Source organism: Apodemus sylvaticus, chromosome 7, assembly GCF_947179515.1.
Source record: "Apodemus sylvaticus chromosome 7, mApoSyl1.1, whole genome shotgun sequence".
NCBI classification, from domain to species: domain Eukaryota; kingdom Metazoa; phylum Chordata; class Mammalia; order Rodentia; family Muridae; genus Apodemus; species Apodemus sylvaticus.
The window spans coordinates 22494375-22516360 of record NC_067478.1 but is presented as its reverse complement, the minus strand read 5'-3'; the positions used below and the strand labels follow the sequence as shown (position 1 = coordinate 22516360).

Below are 21986 nucleotides of genomic sequence, written 5' to 3'. Positions count from 1 at the left end.
CCCGGCCAGCTGGTTTCCATCGAGCAGTCCCCAAGGAGAACGCCCCTCGAGCCCGCAGCCCGGCCAGCGCGACCGTGGGACTGGCCGAGGTGCTCGCAGCTCAGCCACTCGGCCGTCCTCGTCCTCTACGTTTGTTTCAGGTGCCCCTGCTCCCAGAGTGGCTGGGATCCCGCCCGCAGCCCCGAACTGGTGACACATCCTTCTTTGGCTAAGTCAGACCGAGGCCGGGCAGGGGGCGGGGAAGGAAAATAAAGCCTCAGCGCCTAACGACGTGACTCTCAGTTCTTCCAGAACCTTGGCATTTGCAGCGCTGCCAAGCTTTCCTGTTAACGAGTTCCCGGCCCGGGCGTCCCGCGAGGTGGGAGGCGCCGGCCATCCGGTTTACTGGCCTCCTCCGCGGAGCTCCCGGGCCATCCCCGGGAACCCACGGCCGCCAGCCCCGGGAGTCCTCCGGCGTGCCTGCGCTCCACCAGGAGTCCCTTCACCGCGCGCGGCCCCTGCGGCCAGGCCAGTCCCCGCCCCCGGCCCCGCCCGCCCCTGCCTGTGCGCGCCGCCCCTCGGCCTCGCCAGCCCTTGGAGGGCCGGGGGCGCACAAGGAGAACCAGCCTAAGGCCCCGCCATCTGTGCGCCTACCTCAGTGCCCACTGCTCCTCCTCCCGCGGCTGCCTTGGCTCGCAGGCGACGCGCACACGCTACCCGGCTTCCCGCAGCGCGGGGTCTGGGCCGCTTACGCCGCGCGTGAGGAGCCGAGGCCTGAGCGCGCCCCGCCCAGCCGCCCGGCAGCCTCGCCGCCCGCCAGCGCTACTGCCCCGCCCACTAGCGCCTCAGGCCCGCCCACCAGGCCCGCCCCTCTCGGGCCCAATCCCGCCCACTTGGCCGCGCAGTGTTCCTCCCCCACCGTACCCCTCCGTACCCCCCCCCCCCAAGAAAGGGGGCCCTGAGGGGCGCCGCGAGAGCCGCCGCGGCTGCCGGTGTGCATTAGTTTGTGTAGCGGAGAAGGCTGAGGCCTGAGTTTCATATTAAGAGTATACATTTTATGATGGCCATCATTATTTTTATTACCCTTCTTACTGTCCTCTTAGATAGCTGTCCTGATCTTCCGGGAAGCTATCTCATCAGACTATAGTCTACACTCCTTACTGCATGCGCCTTTTCTCTCAGTCCAAGTTATGTGAGGTTTTATTTATTTATTTATTTATTTATTTTAAGTGAATTGTTAACAGATTTTTAAAAATTGTTAAATAAACAAAGCTATGTAAAACAAATACACAACTTAATGGATTATTCTGAAACATTTGCCATTTTGATTCCTGAAGCTTTGATCTTACCTAAAATAATAAACAAGGTTTGCTTTTACTAAAAATGGGAAATAAATGGGCTGACTGGGCTAGGGACATAGCCCAGTTGATACAGCAAACGAGGATAAAACCTCGTAAACTGGGAGAGGTAAGCAAGCCATGCCCATCAAACTCTGCAGAGGTGGAGGAGGCCAGAGAACCAGAAGTTCAAAGTATTTGAACTTTGGCTGTATTGCTACTTTATCCAACCTGGGCAACATGAGTACCATGGCTCCACAATAAAAATAATGCATGTTCAATTCTTAATTAAAAAATCAATCATTATACAGACATATAGGTGACACAAGCAAGTCCATCACTGTCAGTCAATAGAAGGAATAATACGTGACATTCGGTCACGTAGAGATGAAGAATCAGATATAGATAATAGTTTAAAGGGCTGTGGATTAGGCAAACTGTGAGAACCGGCCCTGGGTACCTGGTTTATCTCTTCCTTTCTGTCAACATCTCTTAGCCAAACACCAGTTGCTTACAGAGTGCCTTATGTGTACACGTGAAATCAAACGGGCAAACAAATAAAATGTATGTAGTTTTACATTCTGTAGCTATGTGTAAGCTTGATTATAAGAAATATATTTTTATTTTTAAAAGAAAAATGTATATAAGATTGCCCCAAACAGGCTTTATAGCCTGAATCATTTCACCAAGTTAATCTTTTTAATAGCTAAAACGTGGTCTGTGGTGTCTTGAAAGAAGAAAAACCATTACACACCCAACTTTATACTTTCCCATTTTAAAAGGCCTTGCCCATACCACACTGAATATCTTCTTTGCCCCAGAACAATCCTGTGAAGAAGGCAGGGCAAGACACAGGGAGGTCGCAAAGGTCACTGAAGTTCTGTGATTCCCTCTGTACTTCCTGTCCTGATAAGGACAGGAAGTACAGAGGGAATCACAGAACTTCAACACCGCCCCGCCTTCACCTTTGGACTCCTGCGGGGCCTTTGCCCTCCATTTAGTTGCACAGTTCACTGGAATGTAAAGGACATAATCCCTTCTGGGCGTGAAGGCACTTGCCTGCAATTCTAGAAGATCAGAAGTTCAAGGCTGGCCGCGGTCCTTAACAAGTTTGAGGCTAGCCTGGGCTACATGTGAATCTGTCTCAATAAATAAGGAAGTAAAAAAAATAAAACCCCCGTTTTGGAAAAAGACACAATTTCATGCCTGGAAATTCGATTCAATATAATAGAACCATCCTTAGTGAGTTGCCAACTTCTCACAATTTATCGGACCCCAGTCTCTATGCATAGAACATACAGTCTTTGCGTATGGTCAAGAAATAAAGAAGTATTGGAGAATAAATGAGCAATTTGTTATTATAATAGAGGAAGAGTCTTGAACAGAACTCTATTGGGGAGAAAGTGGTATATGTTCTCTCATGGAAGGGGGCATCTGAACAATTTTATGATGAAAAATATACAGCATGAATAATGTCAAATATCATATGTTTTTGTTGCAAACATATGAAGTTAAAAAAATTCAGAAATAGAACAAGAAATGTTGTGTGCCTTCACTGAAATTTAACAATTATTACTCTTTGGCTAATTTGTTCCATCTGTACGTTCTTTTTGCTTCCTTGGGTTATTTTGAAGAAACTCATAATCAGAGTTTTTTGGGTTTTTTGTTTTTTTTTTTTGTTTTTTGTTTTTTTTTGGTTTTTTGGATTTTTTTTTTTTCGAGACAGGGTTCCTCTGTATAGCCCTGACTGTCCTGGAACTCACTCTGTAGACCAGCTGGCCAACTCAGAAATCCGCCTGCCTCTGCGGCCCAGAGTGCTGGGATTACAGGCGTGCGCCACCACCGCCCGGCTGAAACTCATAATCAGAGTATTATTTCACCTGTAAACACTTCACTATGCATCATTAACTGGTAAGACCCACTTTAAAATACAATCCCAAAAGTATTAAGGAATCTATTTCAATGGATGATTTCTAAATATGTACAGTTTCTTAATATATGACATGGTATTCAAACTTTCCACAAATATTTTATAAGAGTTATTTCTACAATGGAAGACTCAAGCAAAGTCCTCACAGTGCATTTGGCTAGTCTCCCTCTTTAAAAAAACATTAGAAATTTTTATTTACATGCTTATTTATCAGTGCTGGGTATTGAACCCAGTGCATGCTGGGCTCTACATAAAACCAAACTCCCAGACCCAGCATTTGGCTAGTCTCTTAAATGTTTTTCCTCAAAGATTAAGATTTATTTTAATTACTTTAAAGGTATGGTAGATGTGTATGTGAGTGGGAACGTGCATTTGGATTCAAGGGTTCAGAGAGTCAGGAAGAGAGAAACATCTCCTCTAAAGCTGGCATTGCAGGGAGTTGTGAACATTCAATGTGGGTCCTAGGAATCACACCCAGGTCCCTTTACAAGAGTGGTATCCACTCAACCTTCTGGCCATGTCAACAGGTCTTTCCTGTACACTTTTTGTGGTAAAGAGAAGGATGCTTCTCATGTTCCTCATTTTGCTGATCGCACCGCTGTAGTGTTTATCACCTTTATTTTCCATGAATTGATAGACAAGAAGCTTGATCAGACAGGAAAATATAACCTAGACTGAGAAAACCAACCAGTCGGAGCATATCAAAAAACTGTCACAGCTACCAGAATTAGCAAAGACGTGAGAACAGTTGCTCTCTAATCAAAATGTTCAAAAAGTTAGAGACAGAAAACATCCAAAATATACTTTTATGGATAAAGACTGTGATGTTTGAGATAAAATATGTTGAGGTGGCACACTTGTCATCCTATGGCTTCTGAGATGGAGCCCTGAGTAGTGTGAGTTCTAGGCCAGGATGGACTACATAGAAACAGTGTCTCAAAATGAAAGAAAAAAATGGGCACGGTGGTGTACATGTATTATCGCAGCAATCAGGAAGCAGAGGCAGGACAATTACTATGAGTTTGAGGCCATTCTGGGCTTCATAGTTAGCTAGAGGCCAGTCTAAGCTACCTGGTAAAACTCCACTTTGAAAAAAATTGAACTTTCTAATGGAAAGTTAAACATTGTTAAATTAAAAAAAAAAAAAGATTAGTGAACTTCAAGTCACATCAACAGAAATTGTCTAAAGTAAATCATTCAAAGAAAAAAATCTAAAGCTGAAAAGACATCAGAACAATTCGAAACAAGAAGTCACTTAACATGTAGATAGATGGATGGATCCTGAGGGAGCAGTATGAGGAGGAATATGCTAGAATAGATGATGTTAGTGGTCTCTAAACGGCATGAAAGCCAAGTACAGTTGACCCTTGGTATCTTCTGGGGTTTGTTCCAAGATCCCTCTCTACTTCATGCCAAAATTTATTCATGTTCAAATCTTATTTAAAAAGTGTTATAGCACTTTTTTTTGGAAATGTCTCAACAAGACAACCGCTTTTGACAATCAAGGTTCACCACTCAGAAGGGCAGAAGGGCACCAGTTAGAGTACTTTCCTATAACTTGTGGACATCCCTTTGTACCCTCTAAATCAGTTAATAATAAACAGTTATTTGTAATAAATGTTTTAATGTAATTGCTGTATAAAGAGCTATCTTGTATTATTTAGGGACTACATAATAGGGAAAGTCTGAATACAGTCAGTGTCTTAGTTATTGTTGCTGTGAAGAGACACCAGGACCAAGGCATCCGAGTTAGGGTTACTATTATTGCTATGATAAAACACCATGACCAAAAGCAAGTTGGGAAGTGTATGTGGTCTACACTTCCATATCCATAGTCTGCCACTGAAGGAAGTCAGGACAGGAACTCAGGCAGGGCAGGAACCTGGAGGCAGGAGCTGATGCGGAAGCCATGGAGGGATGCTGCTCACTGGCTTGCTCCTCATGGCTTGCTCAGCCTGCTTTCTTATAGAACTCAGTACCACTGCCCAGGGGTAGCCACACCAACAACACCTGACACCTCTCCATCAGTCACTAATTACGAAAATACCTTAGATAAGGGCTTGCCTACAGCTCTATCTGATGGAGGTATTTTCTTGATTGAGTTTGTCTCCTCTCAGATGATTTTAGCCTTTGTCATAAAACTATCCAGCTCGTCAAGGCAACACTTAAAAAGAAAGCATTTGATTGGGGGTTTGCTTACCAAGTTTAGAGGGCTAGTTCATGATCATGAAGCAGATGGGCATGAGGCTGTAGCTGTGGCTGTAGCTGCAGCTTTCAATCCAGATCCACAGGCAGCAGGCAGAGAGAGAGAGACACACACTGGGCCTGACCTCGAAGCCCAACCCCAGTGACACACCTCCTCCAACAAGGCCACACAACCCCAATGAGACCCCATACTTCCTAATTCTTCCCAAATAAGTCATCAGCTAGAGACCAAGCATGCAAATATATGAGTCTACAGAAACCATTCTCATTCAAACCACCACACTCAGCACAGAAGTAAAGAGTTTTCCCAAACATTTTCAATTTGAGGTAGGTTGCTTGAATATAAAGATCTAGAACCTGTACTTACAGATAGAAGAAGAAATTCAACAACTTCTGGTTTCCAGATCAGTAGATGATAAACTTAAGTTGAACTCCACCAATAACTGCATTAAATGAAAATGGATTGAACACTCTTAATTAAGGTAAGTCAATTGCAACAGCTTGCCACTTACAAAACATGTTTTAAATGCACAAACACAAGAAGTCAAAAAAGTAAAAAAAAATGGAGAAACATCCACTATTCTGTCAAAGGAAAATAGTTTTACCGACAATAATAGTATCAGAAGTAATACAAATTATTTCATAATGATGAAGTTGTCAATTCATCCAGAGGATGTAAAACTTCCAAATACATATGCATCTAGCAATACAGCTCTGTAATGTGTGTATGATCCCGTGATATAAATTACAACTGCCATGTGCTGTTGGTGCTTGCTGAGAGCTGACTCTGAGAACGAAAAATGAGAGCACCTTGCCTCACACACAGTCATGTTTCTGTAACACGGACTCCAAAACTCCTTGTCTAGATCAAGCTGGTCCCCTGGCTCTGTAACTGGAACCAAGGAGAACAATAAAAATCACTGGAGGTATTAAAATATTACACCATTTTAGACACTATTACAGAGGGCCAGCCATTTCCACCAAGGTTAATACTATTATCCCATGCTTCAGAAATGCCTGAGGCGGGAATCACATGCTGGCCACTCATACACTGGGGAGAACACTTGGCTCTGCCTGCAAATCTCTCAATTGTAAACTCCAGCAGCACTGACCGTTCTGACAGTTTCCCTGGTAGTTTCTGCTGGATTCTATAGGCTACATGGTATCTCTCTGCTACTTGCTGTTTATTTCTGTAGACAATTTTATTTTCATCCAATTACAAGTTCACATCCACTTTATGTTTTTCCCCCTTCCCTGTCTCCCTCTTGCTCTGGCCCCACTTTCTCCAAGCTCCTGGTCACTCCCCTGCCTCCCCCCCCCCTTTTTTTTATTTGTTTCTCATTATGTTGTGAGCCACCATGTGATTATTGGATTTGAACTCATGACCTCTGGAAGAGCAGTCAGGGCTCTTAACCACTGAGCCATTTCTCCAGCCCTTGTTCTTTCACTTTTGCTTGTTATACGTATAACACACTCACTAGTTCAGAACAGAAAGTATGGCTTTTAAAGATTATTCTCTGTACGGTACAATTTCATCATCCTTTTGGGTTAAGGTATCATCTATTCAGTGGCTTAAGTCAGAAGAGCTTCATTTAAAATAATAGGGGAGGGCTGGGTTTTGTTGTTCGTTAGGTTTGTTGTTTTTTTAAACAGGTACTCATATAGTCCAGGCTGCATGCTGTGCAGTGAAAGCAGTTTGTAGCTCCTGTCCTTCCTGCTTCCAGCTCTGGAAGCCCATCATTACTACTACTAGTGTGGACCATCACAGCTACATGTGATGCTTTGATATATGCATTCAGTGGATGCATAGTGTCAAATTCAGGTCAAGTGTATCTGTATCCTCAAATTTATCTCATTTCTGTGTGGCAATAACATTCACAATCCTCTCCAGTAGCAGCCTTAAAATATGTAGCATTTAGCATTAGCTATAGTCATCCTACCATGCAGTACAAGAACAGAACGTGTTTCTCTTCTCTACTTGTAACACAATACCCACTGAAAAGGTCTCTCCCTGCTCTTGCCTTCCCTCTGTTCTCCTCAGCCTCTAGTAATTACTATTCAACTCTTCAACTTCTGTGAGAACAGCTTTGTTAGATTCCACAGGTGAATGAGATCATGTGGGGTGTGCCTGACTTATTTCATTTAAAATATTATTTTCAAGTTCTACTTATGTTGCCCAAAATAACAAGATTTCATTCGTTTTGATGATCAATATCATTCCATTAAAAATATATACATGTATGTGTGTGTGTGTGTGTGTGTGCTACATTTTTACCTATCCATCAGTCAGTAGGTACTTAGGTTTGTTCCTAACGCATAGTTCTTGGTTTTTGTGACTAGCACTACAAAAACACCCAAGTGCAGATATTTCTTTAACATACTGATTTCATTTCATTTGGATATAGACCCAGCAGAGGGATTACTGGATCATATGGTATCCCTCTCTCTCTCTTTTAAACTGCTTTCCATTCAGTATTTAAGCCAGAAATTCTTAATTCCTTCTGCTCCCTCATCTCTACTGTGTACCAATGTCTCAACATTCTGTGCTGTTTTTATTCACACAGTTTCTTGAATGTCTTCCCTTCTCTCTGCTCCTATTACCAGAGCCTCAGTTCAGGCCATTTTCGTCTCTCTCCCTGGGCCAATACCAACCACTCAACTGGTCCTTCTAACTCCCTACTGCTCCTCTTAAACTTATTTTCCTGTTGAATGGTTTTCTCTATGTATAGGAATCCTGACGCCCAAGATGGAAGCTGGATTGCACTTTTCTGTCTCTTTTGAGATTGGAGGATGGTATCTGCCCTAGGGTCAATCAGAAAATGTGAAGAAGCCAGGTCTCACAACAGAGTGCAGTGGTTAGATACCTTCCCAGTGGTAAGCCCTTCCCAGACCTGCTGTTTTTCTTGCAGAAAAACACTGTCATTTTTCCCCATGTCCCTCCCTCCTCCCTTCCCAGCCTGGTTTTCCTAGTGGCTTCATTGAGACATAATTCACATACCATATAATTTGCCCATTTAAAATGTAGTGGTTTTGGTATATTCAGAATTATATAACCATCATCAAAACTAATTCTAGAATATTCCATCACCCTGAGGAAAAAGCCACATTCACTGACTTGCTCTTCATCTCTGTCCCTGCCTCTTCCCAGCTGTAAGCAATCAGTAAGCTACTTTGTGCATTATCAAACAGTCCTGCCATCTATAACTGGAGTGATATAACAGGTCTTTTGTGTTTGCTTTCTTCCAAATATGTAGCATAATGTTTTCAAGGGTCATCTATCCAGTACTGATCCATGTATCAGCACTTTATTTCTTTTTATTGCTGAATAATATTCTATTAGATGACTTTATTGTAATTTATCACCTGACAATGGATATTTGGGTTGCTTCAAGTGATTAACTAGTTTACAAATAAGGCTTCTATGAACATCCATGTGACCTCTTGTGTAACCATGTGCCTTCATGTCTCCTGGGTATGTATTTAGCAGTGGTCACATGGTAAAAACATATTTAAAATGTTTCTGGGTCAGGGATATAGCTCAGTGGGTGAAAGTGCTTTTTGAACAAGTCTGAAAAATCAGAGTCTGACTACTAAAGCTTATGTGGGAAAAGCCAGATGTGGTGGTACTCATATAGAATCCCAGAATTCCCACAGAGAGATGGGAAGCAGAGATAGAGAATCCTCCAGAAACTTACAGGCCAGCCATTCTGGGGTACATAGTAATGACCTGCAAAGTGCACTGTGGATGTGTGTGCACACACATATGTTTTACATAGGCACACACTCACACAAATAAACATTCGCATACTTTCTTTTTGTTAGCCAGTCATAGTGACACACAGATTTAATACTAGCACTTAATTTAAGGCTAGCCTGGTCTAGTTTATAGAGTTAGTCCCAGGACAGTCAGGGCTATGTAGAAAGACTCTGTCTCAAAAAGTTAACTTTTTTTTTTTTTTTAAAAAAAGTTACATTTATTTACTTGTGTGTGTGTGTGTGTGTGTGTGTATCTGTGTGCCTGTGTGTACATGCATGAACACATACATGTGTGTCATGGCTCACATGTGAAAAGGACAGCCTTTTCTTCTCTTTCCACTGTGTGGGTTCTAGGTCATCCACTCAGGTCATCAGGCTTGGCAGCTGATGCCTTTATCCTGAACCATCAACCTGGCCCTATAATGTTGTTTTTAATATAATGCTTGTTTTTCCTTGAAAGCTTACGGGATGTATTTTGTGAATGAGAACTTCGCTTGGGACAGGGCAACTAACCATTCATCATTTGAGTTTTCCAATTAATGAGGCAGGCTTTTTGTATAAGAAAACAAGAAACAAAAAAATAGTCATTTTCATCTACTTAATGCCAAGTGTATTTAAGATATCTGGCTTTAAAATCTATTTTATTAGGCTTCTAAACTTAACTTTTAAATCTAGCTTTTTTATAAGTAGAATATTCTGATAGAACTTACCATTAGCCTATAAACACAATAAATTCTCCAAACATTTACTAACTTAATGTAGTTTATAGAATTCAAACTATAACTAAAATGTAATTTATCTTATTCTTCAAAGTACTTCATGTACTCAACAAGCAAGTTTTCAAATCTAATAAGTCAGTATTCCTAAGTATTTACACTCTATTTACAAACCTAATAACTCAAAAGATATAGATTCGGCACCTCAGAACTCTGGAAAATTCAAACGCAGTTTATAAACAGCATTAATCCTACTTTTATGTGTCTCAAATTTACATCCCAAATCTATCATCAATTAAAGTTATTTAAATATTTCAAGTCAAAATCACAAGTCTAAATTCAACATCTGAAATGCCCCATCTGTCAGACAAAATACTCGTAAATTGCCAAGATGATTAAAAAAATAACTTATTCCTGATCTTAACACCAAAAATTAAATTTTAGGTTTGAGTTCCTTCTTTACTCGTATTCAGTGCCTGTATCAAATTGGCTTACAGAGAAACTCAGCTAGAGTGGAGAATCATAAATGATAACCCTCATACATAGCTTAACATTTTAAGTTAGAGGACTGAAAGTCATAAATATGCATCCATTTCTCCATCCATACTCTTTCTTTGAGTATGAGACTGTTAATTAGAATTCCAAGTTATCTTTGCTGCACAAATCATTTTCATGATGTGTACTATACAATTTCCAGTTTGTATTATGTCAAAATGGATCAGAAACTTTAAACCACCGCTGAGCGATATAAATGTAGATTAACTTTGTATTTCATTGCTCCTTGCAATCTTTCATAGCTGCTCTTGCTGTGTGTGTTGTGTATGTGTGCACAAATGCAAGCAGGCTCGTGTGTGAGTTGCTGGGGCTATAACCCAGGGCCTTGGATAAGCTAAACAATTGTGTTCCACCATTAAGGTACTGTGCCAGAGTCTAAATTTTATTCACTTAGTTTTTCAAAAGTGAGATATTTGTTTGTCTTAATCGAGTACAGTAGGTCATTCAATACATGTACACAATGTGCCATGATGGACTCAGGGTAACAGGCTCTTCCAGCTCCTCCTTCATTAATCATGTCTATGTTGCCCTTCCACAATCTCCTGGTTATTTTGAAATGTGTCATAGATAGCTGCAAACAATAGTTACTTTTCAGTACCATAGAAAAACAGAACCAGTCCCTCCTAGCATTCTTTTTAGTTCAGATACTTTTTTTTTAGCACTTTGATATTATCAAATCTTCCCAAATCATTCCTCCTAATTTCCACAGAAACCATAACTAGACTCCATACTTGTATTTCAGAGGTCGTGCCATCCTTGATTAAAGTAGGTAATGGCCATGACAAACATTTAATATCTGAAGGGTTGGTCTCAAACATAGATTATTCTTATTTTTTTTTTTATATGTAAGTACACTGTAGCTGTCTTCAGACACACCAGAAGATCTCATGACAGATGGTTGTGAGCCACCATGTGGTTGCTGGGATTTGAACTCAGGACCTTCGGAAGAGCAGTCAGTGCTCTTAACCGCTTAACCGCTGAGCCATCTCACCCACCCCATAGATTATTCTTGATGTGCCTTATACTCAGCTGGAGGGCACAGAAAACACCAACGAGAGATGGATCTGTGATATAAGGATGGCCCTTTTGTGTTCTAGGCACCAGTTAGTGTGTTTTCCAGGGGAAAAAAAGAACAGTGGTTAATTTAGTGCTTAAACTAAACGGAGATTAGTTTTTAAATTCCTATTATAATTCATGTTTTTAACAATTGAGTCTCGCTGAGGCTGGAGAGGTGGCACTGTCGGTGGTTAATCTGCTCTCCTGGAGAACCCGGGTTGGGTTCCTCTCTCATCACACAGTATCAAGACAGCTCACTTCTGGCAGTAACCCCAGTCCCAGGGGAGCACACCACCCTCTGGATTCTGTGAGCACCCTTCAGAGGCTTTTAATGTGACCGGAAGGGATTATGCAGTGCTACTGTCACCTGTGGCCTATTAGGAGGTGGTGGGTCTTAGTTGGGGGATAATAGGTCACCAAAAGTTTGTATTGCAAGAGTTTTCGTAGTCAGGCCCCACCCTGCCTCCCTCTCCCTGTTTCTCAGAGCCCCTAGGTGAGCCTTTCCACACTCCCCCTCTCACACTCAACCTCTGCTGCTCAGATAATTCCTTTCACCCCAGGCTCAGAGCAATGGAGCTGCTACCCAACCACAACTGAAACATTTGAAACCTCATGACAAAAAAAGAATCCTGCCTCCCTTAAGCTGCGTTTCTCGACAGTCACGTGACCACCTCTCACTAATTGTTCTTTTCTCCTTAAAAATCCTGAGGTCTTTCAGGTTGGAAAAGTGTCTGTCTTTTCAGGTATCCCAAATCTGGAAGGGTCCTTTCAGGCTGTAGGAAAATTCAGTATGTCTTCTATTTCTACCAAAATAGAGCCACGCGTGTAAATACTATCCATAAAGCCAAGTAGAGAAAGCTGTGTCATGGAAAAAAGAATATTCAGAAAATTACAAGGCATGTATTATTGACACCGTGAAACCAAACAGTGGAGGTGAGAACATTTTATTAACACGGGGACTACTGTTGTGCGGCCTCGTCCCTGTTCTGTCCCTCCACTGCCAAGTCTGGAGGAGAAAAGCAGCACAGGGAAGCTATCAGTGGTGAGAACAAGATGTATTTTCTGCCTTCGAAGCCGCTGCTGTTCTCACAGTGCTTTGCCGGCTGTGGGACTCTTGTTGATTTCTCTCCTAGAGGTCAAGGACAGAGATGTTCTAGTTCTCTGGACGAGGTCCCTCGGGACAGGGGAGTGGACTGGACTCTTGCCAGGGTCATTACTTTTCAAAGAAACTAGAAACCAGTGGAGTATTGCTCTGCCTATTCAGAAAGAATAAGAAATAAACCAGCATGTGACAGGGCAAGGAAGTTGATCTCCATGCAGATAAACTTTTATCTTTATTGATATATGGAGATAAAAAAAAAAAGACGATTGGCAAAATGGAAATGATCACTTGTTAAAAGGATGGGGAGGTGGCGGTAGGGAGGGGGGAGGATGAGATCCTGTGTCTGGATTTGTTCATGTGCACTTAGGATTCTCCCACAGGGCTGGAAATGTAGCTCAGTTACACAAACACCACATAATCCTGATAGATCGTCTCCTGCCCTTATCCCAGTACTCAGGAGATAGTCAGGAGAATCAGGATTTCAAATGAATTCTTGGCTGTTGACCCAGTTCAAGGCCAGCCTGGGCTACCTGAGACCTTGCCTAAAATAAAATAAAACAAAATTAGAAATCTTAGAGTATAGACAGCTTATGATAGTATGTTTTATTATATAATAAACAAACACAAACATTACAGATACTCCAGAGAGATACTCCAGGGAGGTGAGGATCTCCCAGGGAAGGTCTGCTGAGCCGGCAGTGGTTACAAATGAAGGATTTCTGTCAATCGGCTTCTTCAAAAAGGAAAGCAGAGTCACCAAGTCAGGTAAGAACTGATCTTTCCCTTCTCTCTTTCCCTGCTAACCCGTCACTATTTGATAGTAATAAGTCAGCCAGTAATGAGTGGTAGGAGAAGACCCTAGGGGCAAAGTCCCTTTCCTGTGGAGGCTTCCGGGCCTGAGCTGATGAAGGGCAGATTTCCCACTAAATGGAGTTTTGAAGTTTTGTTTTGTTTTTTAAGTATTTTAGGGGATTATGCCTTCTAATTGCTAGACCATGACTGTGACTCAGTATGACTTAGAGACATTTGTGGTTGGATGAACAGAGGGCTGGGTGTGGAACCTGCTTGTAGTGTGCTTGTCTGGCATGCATGAAGCCCAAGGCTCCATCCCCAGCAGTCGTAAAACCAAGTACTGTAGTGCAAGATGATATTCTCAGTACTCGAGAAGAAGGAGAAGGAGAAGACATTCAAGGTCATTGTTGGCTATGAATTTGACACCATGGACTACATGAGACCTGTCTAAAGGAAAGGGAGACAGACAGACAGAAACAAAGAAGGAAAGAAAGAAAATTAATTGTAGTTCTGTTTATTTATTTATTTTTTAAGGTTTATTTTTTCATTGTGTGTGTGTGTGTGTGTGTGTGTGTGAGTGTGCATATGTGTGCGTGTGGGTAATGTGCACCTGAATGTAGGTGTCTGATGACGCTAGAAGAAAGCTTCAGGCCCCTTGGAGTTGGAATTACAGGTAGCTGTGAGCTGCCAGATGTGAGTGCTGGGAACTGAACTCGTGTCCTCTGCAGTAGGTGCTCTTGCCTCTCAGGCCCTCTTTTCAGCCCCTGTTCGCCTCCGCTGCTTTTGTTACAGTACCATACAGTTTGTGTTATTATGCGTCTGCCGTGTAGTCACTATATCTCTGCAGCATAATTTGCAGTAGAATTGGGTTATTTTCTTCTTCCAGCTTCATTCTCTCTGCTTGAGAGTACTTTGGGTCTTTTGTGCTTCTGTGGGGAATTTGGGAACTATTTTTCTATTTCTATAAAGAATGTTATTGGAGATTTGATAGTGCTTACACTGAATTGATGGATTAATTTCCACAATATAGTCATTTTCACACTATTAATTCTGTGTCCCCATGTTCTAGTGTCTTTGATTTCTTTTTTCAGTGTCAAGTTGGCTTTTTACTGCTGGGAGCCATGCCTGTCTCAAGTGAGGACACAGCATTTAACCAAATTCAAGGTACTGCCACGACTAGAGCAAACTGTAATGTTAGATTCTTCTAAGAAAGAAAAAGCACTTCTCATGACACAGGAAGTGACCTCAAAAATCGCGGTGAACAAAATAGTTCACCATTCAAAAAATTTAAAGTACAGGCAGGATTGGCATTACCTGCCTTTCCTTTTGCTCTGGTCTCTAATGTTTCAGCGTAATCTCACTGATCTTTGGACTGTTCACACTGTGTTTCATCGTGGTTTTTTTTGCAGTCACTTAAAACAATTTTGTGGCTGTCTGAGGGTTCTTTTTTCTTTCTCTTTGTGCTCTGCAAAAGCCATACTTCCCTCATGTACTAACTTTGTGAGAGAGGCATAAACAGACAAACAAATACAGAAGGAAAAGTGGGCAGAAGGATGGAGGGAAGGAAGGAAGGAAGGAAGGAAGGAAGGAAGGAAGGAAGGAAGGAAGGCAGGCAGAAAGGAAGGAAGGAGAGCCTTTGGTGTTTTTGTTTACAGTTGCAGACAGGAGGAAGAGTCTGGCATGTGCTTCCCAAACAGTGCTCCACTCAAAGCCCTGGCTGGAAAACAGCAGCATTGGTCTAATTAATAGCTCCAGATAACACCGAAAAGGGAGATATAATCTCTCTGAGAAGTCTGCAGTTTATCGCTCGGGATGACAAAGGACCATAATAAGTAGCTAAATTGGTGCTTCTCATGCTGCCATTATTAAAGTAGGAAGCAAAAGTTTGTCGAGTTGATTTCCTTATTCCTGCCATGTCAAAAAAATCCCCTATAGTCCCAATAGCATGTAAAGGAGATTTGTGGTGCTGATGGTTAATACGGTGTCTGTCATGTAGCACTCAGCCATTTTCTTCCTCTTTCCTGATTTTCTAAATGCTTCTCGCTTGGATCTCAACCGTCCTCCAGGGCTGGGCAGGGAGGTGTTGCCCCACGTTCTGATCAAAGCGACGGTCTCAATCTCCTCACAAAGCTGATCTAAGTTCTGTAAAAACTGCCATCAAATGGGAGCCAGACGTCTGTTCTGTGGACTTCAAGGACAGTCCCTCTCCTGGATGCAGTGCTGTGGATTTCTGAAGACATGTGGAGAGAAGCGTTGTAAGTGACTACATTTGAGGGATTGCAGCTATAATCGGAGCTGGTTAGCAGCTGATCTCCCCGAGGCTATATCCAGTCTCCTAATGCTGTTTCATATTAAACAGGTTTGGGAGTGAGTCACTTGGCTGGCACACACTAGCGAAGTGATTGCTTCAGCTTGGCTTGGAAACTCTAAGTCCTCCCTGTGCCTGGGGGCAGCAAACTCAATGCAAACCTCAGCTATAATCTTCCAGCGCTCTGGGGCTGACTTAGCGTTTCACTTCGATAATTTCAGGCTTCATTTAGCATTCATCGTTTTCTCTTTCCGTGCTTACGTGATTCGGCTCAGGGTTCTCTTACACCAACACCCTTGCTCTACACACATTTCCCTTTGTTTAGGTGACGTTGGAGTAAAAAGGCAGACGTGCCCTACACAGGAAACGTTCTGTCAAGAAGTGATCAGGAAGCTTCAGAGCCCAGGTGTGCTGACACCTGATGTGCAGGTGGTAAAATTTTGACTGCATCGAGGACAAAAGCTGAATTTTCTGCTCCTCCCTGTCCAAGACCGAGCCATGAATTACTCTCTGTAATTAGCTTAGGAGCTAAATAGCCTCCTCCTAAACCCTGACCTCGATGCTGAGAGCTCGTGGCTCTCATGGAGCTGAGAATAAATCAGGGCGTGGCCTCTCCCTCATTCACCACCTTTGTCCTACATACCTGACAGCACTTAAAAACATCTTAAAAACAATGAATTCATGAAATTCTTAGGCAAATGGTTGGAACTGGAAAATATCATCCTAAGTGAGGTAACGCATTCACAAAAGAACACACATGGAATGCAGTCACTGATAAGTGGATATTAGCCCAGAAGCTCTGAATACCCAAGACACAAATCACATATCAAATCACTCCCAAGAAGAAGGAAGGAGAGGGCCCTGGTCCTGGAAAGGCTTGATGCAGCATTGTAGGGGATTACCAGGACAGAGAAGTGGGAGGGGGCTGATTGGGGAATGGGCAGAGGGGAGAGGGCTTATGGGACTTATGGGGAGGGGGGAACCAGGAAAGGGAAAATCATTTGGAATGTAAACAAAGAATATAGAAAATAAAAGAAAGAAAGAACGAAAAAACATACATTTTACTCACAAACAGAAAAAAAAAAGAAATGATAAAAAAATCTTATGATGTCATTTCTTGTTAAATGTTTATTTACTCTGACTCTGGGCATGCAGAAGGATCATGTCTTAATTTTATAATCCTTAAATGTTAGGCCACCTTGTGGCCAGCTTTACTGTGTGACAAACAAGAGTGACACATGATCTTCATTGCAAAGTGTCGTCAGGATAGGATGGATAGAAATTATGATTACACACACATACACACAGACACACACACACACACATACACACACACACACAGAATGCTAAATTATTTTAAGGGTACAGGTAGTTGTGTGCATGTTGTCTGTGTACCACATGCATGCCTAGTGTCCACAGAGGCCAAATACTTCTAGAAATGGAGTTACAGAGAGTTGTGAGCAACCATATGGGTGCTGGGTGCCTAGCCCAGGTCCTCTGGGAGAGCAGCCAGCGCTCCTACTGCTGAGAGTCCCTCTAGCCCTATTCTGGCCTCTTAAGCCCAAGTGTCTGTTAGGTCCTGTTATTTACCCATCTGCTCCTAATTTTCTCACATTCCTTCATCAGTGACATTTACTCGCTCTTCCAATCTTTCACTTCCCATCATTTCTGCTCTCTGCACCCTCACATCTCTGGTTCCGTCTGCATCAGGTGATCTTCGATTTTATATGCTGCTCATTTCAACTGATTTCCTAACCAGCACAGCAAAGCTCCTTCAAAGGCTGAGGGTGTTTACAAAGCTGGGGCAGGAGGCTACAGATACATATGTGCTAATATTTTTTACCTTGCTTATATTTATCTTTGACTCTTTGGTACCTAACCCTGAATTTAGCACACACCGAGTTTCCATTAAATGATCCATTAGTGAAACATACTCGTAGCTTTAGCTAGAACACACAATCAAAGCTGCTCCCGGGAGTGACACCCACTTCAAGGAAACATCGGCAGATCCCGAGTTTCAGTCCTATCAGCGAGTGGGATTTAGATAGACATTCTCATTGTTCTTAGACTGTAAGTGGAGGTGCCAGGTTCCCTATAGCCTCCTTCCAACAGAGAGCGGGCAAATCCCTCTCAAGACTTCTCCTGCGGGGTGTTCAGCTCTTGGGCATCCCAGATGGCCTAGTGGGCAGGGTGGGAAAAGACATGTGAATACAGTCTGCTTTACACACCAACAGGCCGCCAGCCATGTTTCCCTGAGTCTGGGCTTCAGTTCCTGCTGCACCTTAGCGAATGTCTTCCTCCTCACACCCCTCACTCTTCTTATCCATTTCTTTGAGTGGGCTCTAACCGTGGCCCTCAAATCTGGCCCCAAACTGGGCTGAAGATGCCGCATTTGGATCAAGTCCATCTTCTATTGTTGATTCCCTTTTGGGCTCACCATTTCGTCTGTGTTGTCTGGAATTTTTAACCCTATGTTACTATTCATTTTTTTACGGTTCCCTAGCAACCATTTATTTAATTCTTGCTGGATGCAAAACTTCTGATAGCTGTTTTCTTTTTTGCTTTTTCGGGGGAGGGGAGCAAAGGGAGTTTTGCTACCTTGAAGTAGAAACTTCTAGTTTCTTTGGAAAGTCAGTTATGTCAAATGACGTTTTGCTGGGGCACATCAGTGAAAAAATGTTTTGCTATATAAAATGAAAGGACACATGATGAAGGAATATAAATATGACCCCACAGATAGCTGGAACTCAAGCATTGGCTTTCTTTGCTTCACCTCACTTGCTATTCTTTGATAACTACATGCATGTGTTGATTCCCCTTACATTGCGTTGCTGAACTCTATTTGTGGTGACGCCAGAGAGAAACTCTCCAAAGAACTTCTTGTGAGGGTCCTGTGGCTTCTTGCCACTTCTGCAGCCTCAGGCTGGTTGGCGAGAGCCTTTCAGTTTCTTCAGGATCAAACTGCAGCTGCTGATTCAGATTTGGTGTTTGCTATTGGACTTTAAACTGCTGATATCCTGACAACAAAGACTGGACTCGCCCCTGAAGAACTATTTCTAAACAGGTCTACTTCCCTTGTGTCCTAATAACCTTTCTTTTCCATTACCTCTGATTGATGGTGGGCTAGAGGGGAGGTTAAAGCATTGAAGAATCCTTATTAAAGTAGGTGAGAAAAAAATATGCCTACACTACATAGCCCAAGTTAGCTAGTTCACAGTTACTGTGTTGGCCTCAAACTCATTATCCCCCTGCTTCAGTTCCAAGAGCTCTGGGATTTCAGGAGTGCAGTGCCATCATGGGTAAGAGGTTTTTTTTTTTTTTTTTTTTTTTTTTTTTAAATAAGATCCTGGACTTCAACTTTGAAGAGCTGTGGTTTATAGAGGAGGAGGAAGAGTAAAAAAATGAAGATAATGTTTCCCGCTATCCCCAAGGCCTAACGTGTACTCGTGACCAGAGCTTCCTGCAGATAACTGAGGCATTAATACAGTGTGATGGCTCCTCTCAACTTGACTTTACTTAGGAAGAAGAAAACCTCACTTAAGAAACTGCTTCCATCAGACTCGCCAGTTCGTCCATGGGCCTTTTTCTTGAGACAGAGTCTCTGTCGTTGAGTAGGGCTCTGGGGCTCACTGATTTGGCTGAGTGACGCCAAGGGACCCTCTTGTGCTCACTTGCCAGCACTGGGATTGTTTGTACATGCTGCCCTGCCGCTCCCACACCCAAACTCTGCGTAGGCATCGTAGGCATCGGGATTAAGTTTAGTTACTCACACTCGCATGACAAGCACGTTACCAGCTAAGTTATCTCTTCAGACTCCCCTTTTTTCTTTCTCCCCATTTCTTCCCTTTCCTTTTCTTTTTGTTAGTGGAAATTAAACTCGAGCTTTCTAGACAAGTGTTCTGTCATGGAGTAGCATTTCCAGCTGTTTAAAAACATTAAAAGAGTTTTCTAAAGACAGGGAAGGTCTCATTACATTACTTGGGCTGTCCCAGAACTTAACTATACAGCCCAGTATCTCTTGAACTTATCCTCCTGTCTCAGCCCCTTAAGCAGCTGGATCCCAGGACTTCATCACCAAGCACGACTTTGTTTGCTTAAAAGAGGTAATTTTGGTAGACGTTTAGAGTTTAAATTGGCAGAGTTGACAAGGATCTGGGGGATGATCACATTCAGGATGAAACCACAGAAATGACTAACATGGGAGCAGACAGAGTCTGGTGGAAGCCTTGGCCAAAATGAATGAATGAAGACTTTGGCCATTGGAATCGGGAGTCAGAGTGTAAATATGCCCTAGATGTTCCCTAGATGCCTGAGGATGTCTGAAGAATAAACTCCCTCCCTTGGGGCTGCAGGGAAACCAGTGTTTTTTATTGAGGTGCTGTTTAACTTATGGTGGAGCAGAAAGGAACCCGTGGGAAAATTCTATGGTATAAAAGGAAAGGCGTTTAGAAATGGTCAAAGGCTTCAGAGGGCCAGCAGAAGGGTTATAAGAATAGGAGGATGGGTCAAGGAGAGACTGGGGGGCTGTTAAGAGGAAAAGGCAGGCTAACAGAGGGCCTGGTGCCCAGAGAGGCAAAGACTGCCACAGGTAAAGAGATGTTAGGTAGGTTAGACAGTCCAGGCTGCTGGCATAGGGTCAGGGTGCTGGGCAGTGTCTGAAGTGAGGTGCTGTTCACATTACGATCTGGTCAGCAGCAAGAGGCCTTCACACAGGGTCTTAGCTATAAGGCTGTTTAGTGTGTTTTACCAGGAGCCAGCCAGGAAGCTAGACTCATTATCCCTGAATTAAAGAGGAGAGAAGTACATGTGCCTCAGGCCTTCTGTGAACTGCATTTAAGCAAAAGGCATGTTAAATTAGTGACAAATTACCTTGGGATGGGGAACACTCTCACTCTGTGTGTCATCCTAGAAGCACGGGATCTCAAGTGAGATTGCTGAGAATTAGAAGAAATCAATGAGATCCTACATGTTTTAACCAAAGGAGCTTGATTTGTTAGGCGTCTAGTTGCTATGGCAATCCCCCTGAGAGAAATGACTTAAAGGAACACTTGTGTATGTGGAGGTCAGAAGATGGCTGGAAGGACTTAGTTCTTTGCTTCTTCCAGGTAGGTTCCAAGAACTGAACTCAAGTGTCAAGTCTGGCAACATTCAGCCCTACTTGCTGAGTCATCCTAGTAGCCCTGAGATTTCAAAAGATTTCTATCTGTATTAGTTTCACAAGAATCAGTTCACAGTCAGTTTGCTCTATTGCTGTGAGCCTATAACAAAGAAAAACATCAGAGAGGCAAGACCTTGTGGTGAGAAAACTTGTGGACTTTGTAGATATCAGGAAGCAGAGGGGTGGGGGGTAGGGATTATAAGACATACCCACCCCCAAACATGCTCTGGGAACTTACTGACTCTAATTATCTTCCCACCTCTGAAAGTTTACACAACCTCTCAATGATGCCATCTTAGTTGCTTTTCCATTGTTGTGAGGAAACACCATGACCAAAGTAACTTTTGAAAGGAAATGTTTATTGGTTCCAGAGGCTTAGAGTCCATGATCATCATGATGGGGAACATGGCAGCAGGCAGGTATGCATGGTGCAAGAGCTTAGTATTCTGATCCTCGAGTTGGAGGCAGAGACAGAGCTAACTGGGAATGGTGTGGGTTTTTGAAACCTTGAAGTCTGCTTAAGTTACACATCTCCCAGAGCAAGACCACACCTCCTAATCCTTTCCAAACAGTTCTACCAAACAGAGGTCCAACATTTGAATAAATGACCCTATAATGCCTATAATGCCATCCTCATTCAACCCACCACATCATTGAATTGCGAATCTATGAATGGATCAGTCCATTGATTTGACCAGAGCCCTCATGAGCTAACCACCTCTCTATGATTGAATCTGCTAACTGAAGATTTCAACTCAGGAGTGTTTGGGGTATGTACTGTACATCATTTCCAAACCACAAGACTTGTGACTATTGATAAAACTTCTCTAAGAGTACCTATTATGATGGTAACTGGTCTTCTTGACACCTGCTGTGCCTTGGCAAGATGAGTTCACCTAACCCAAAGCTGTGCTGGGAAGCAGGCCCATCACTGGAGCTTAGAACTTGGTCCAAAATGGGAAAAGTTATGAACTCATTCTGAAAAATTGTAAGAAATTAAGCCAAATTCATCATGACAAAGATCTTGCTGTGAAAAGCAGCGAGATCATTACAGTGCTAAATCAGCAAGTGGTCCATCTATTGGAAGACAAC

General features: G+C 42.7%; 1 protein-coding gene and 1 long non-coding RNA gene across 2 annotated transcripts in view; one reads left to right on the top strand and one right to left on the bottom strand.

Moving 5' to 3' along the window:
• Positions 1–782, bottom strand: part of Ppp2r3a (protein phosphatase 2 regulatory subunit B''alpha) — a 138894-nt gene extending 138112 nt beyond the window's left edge. The window contains exon 1 of the mRNA XM_052187531.1: positions 634–782. The gene's annotated coding sequence lies outside the window, so the exon portion shown is untranslated. The remainder of the gene's footprint in view (positions 1–633) is intronic.
• Positions 783–13284: 12502 nt separating this feature from the next.
• Positions 13285–15677, top strand: LOC127690121 (uncharacterized). Its single transcript, XR_007978969.1, has 3 exons — positions 13285–13401; positions 14520–14592; positions 15495–15677. It is a non-coding gene; the product is annotated as an uncharacterized LOC127690121 (long non-coding RNA).
• Positions 15678–21986: the final 6309 nt, after the last annotated feature.